Source organism: Penaeus chinensis, chromosome 4 (assembly GCF_019202785.1).
Source record: "Penaeus chinensis breed Huanghai No. 1 chromosome 4, ASM1920278v2, whole genome shotgun sequence".
In the NCBI taxonomy this organism is placed as follows: domain Eukaryota; kingdom Metazoa; phylum Arthropoda; class Malacostraca; order Decapoda; family Penaeidae; genus Penaeus; species Penaeus chinensis.
The window spans coordinates 1,694,266-1,696,765 of record NC_061822.1 but is presented as its reverse complement, the minus strand read 5'-3'; positions in this window follow the sequence as shown (position 1 = coordinate 1,696,765).

Below are 2,500 nucleotides of genomic sequence, written 5' to 3'. Positions count from 1 at the left end.
TCCTCTATAACTGTTGGCAATCTTTCTGGTCAGGTCTGACCAATAATACACTTCAAACTATGAAACCTTCCATCTCCCCTTAGTCGGCCCCATACCACCAGAACAGATGCTGGGGAAATGCCCTGTCCCAATTACGAATAGGTCACATCCGACTCACGCATTCATACCTCATGTCACACTCCAACCCCCGTCTATGCTCAACTTTCAATCCCACATATCATACTATCCTGCCCCCACTTTAATGGAGCCCGTACCCTCGTCTTTCCTTACTTGTCCTCTCTTCCCCGATCCATTAACCTGTCGACCATCCTCACGGAATCCCCCACCTTTTAAATTAACAGCCTGTTCTTCCTTAGACGCATAAATACCCTCCATTTGATCTAATCACGCTTTGTCCTTAACCCTTCCCCCTCTATCAATCCCATTCCTACCCCATTTACCCCCCCCCCCCTCTCTCTCTCTCTCTCTCTCTACTCCTTGCACAACCATACTGCCTTATAATGCCATATGATTGTTGAATTTGAAGTAATTTTGTTCTAATTAAGAAATTTATACCCCTCCCACCACAATACTTTACCGTAGTGCTATATGACTTTAGATGTCTTGCGCATTTATTTGTTTAAAACAAACATTAAAACATTAACTAAGACCCTGATTGGCGAGTAGAATTTGAGCGGAATTTCCATACAACCTTCTGTTAGCAGGATGACTATTAAGTTCTGCTACGAGGCTGCCTCAGGAAGTGACGATGTTCCATACCAAAATGATAATCCGGGAAGACACATTACCAACCTCATGGAAAGGAGCAGAAGTAATAACTGCTGCTTGATATTTGCATACCGGCCAATATCAAGCTGCAAATGCATATGTTGGAGATGATGGGCCACTTTCACTTAACTTTGTATATAGAGAAAGATCAATTACAATTCAGACTCTGAAGCGACTCCATTGGCCTACAGGGAGCCCAGCCCACAGGGAAATGATCTCAATGTGATGCTCTTTGCAATTGCCATGAGTGACAGTTTGAAGGCCATACGTGGACAACTTTATGCTTCCGAAGGAGTTAGGTAATGCAGTGCACTACGTGTCATGGTTTCGTTCTTTCAGAACAAGACCATAGCTATGCCCTTATACAAAAGATTTGTTAACTTCCGGTATTGACCCACTTCGATTTGATAGTGAGATCAAGTTATTGGATCATGCTAAACATCTGAAGCTGATGAACTTGGTATCCTGCGGGTGCTCTCCCATTGCGCATTGGTCGCACTATGGTTTGCCCCTGTGGATGAGCCCAGTTGAGATGACTATTGTCTGAATCAGGAAGAAAGGAAAAACTAATGAGGAAATCATGCAGAGGTTCCTAGGACATACTTCGGGATACCCAACAACAACAGAGATATGCTCGGCCGTCTCATGCCTAAAGATTGGAAAAGCTTTGCGGTCGGGAGCAGATAGCTAAAGAGCGAGGGTGAGCTGTATGCCATCCTTGCTGCGATGAAGATCAATAGTCACATAGAAAGCTGCAACATTTTTAAATAGTCTCATTCTCACAGTGTGGTGCAGGCCGTCAATAGTTTGAACTCACCCAATGGCGAGGGAGATCCAAGATCATCCTCCGCTGGGTACGAGCACATGTCGACAACCCTGGGAGTGAGCTAGTAGACAAAAGGGCTCAGACTGCTGCTGCCTATGCCAACACCGATAGCTTCTTTCTCCCTTACCCTAACATGAAACCCTCATCAGAGAAGCTTTGCGACACCTGTGGAGAAACGTTAAACAGACCCCTGAACTGACCACTGGCTGCATGTTAACTGTGAAGATTGCCAGGAGTCACTAACCATGGTCTGTGCTGTGGAAAGCTATTTGAGGAATCACAAATCAGATACTTGCAAAGCCCCTTTACTCCAAGGAGTTACTAGATGACTACGAGTCAGTTCGTAGTCTTACAGAATTCCTTAGGGAAACAGACCCGATATATAAAATGGGTAAAAAAATATACATATTTTACATGTTTCATTAAAAAGATCGTGTTTTTTTAAAACCATGATCTTTTTAATGACACGTAGAATATGTATAATGATTTTTTAAAGATATTTTAAACACACAGGAAGTTTTTAATACGCAGATAATCATAATATAAAAGCAAATGCATTTATCACTTCTATAAACTTAACTAATAATTAAACTGAGAAGAAAATTTAGTGATCAGAAAATCCAGTGATAATTCTATATAACAGTCCACACCCCTTAACCAGAAAAGAAAAAAAAGGAATGCCATTAAGCTCCTCCCCCTTAGTTCGGCTAAGAGGGAACGTGCACAAAGCCCGGGCGTTGGCCACCGCGGAGCATGACGAGTAATTGTTTCATTTTTCCGCGGTCATGTTCGCCTTGTCTTACATTCACTTCCTGTTGTAAGTGGCGAACCGGAAGGGAGAAACATCCAATCTTTCTTTGGGAAAGTAAAGAAAAAGTGCTTGTAATAAATATAAGTGAGATCAGA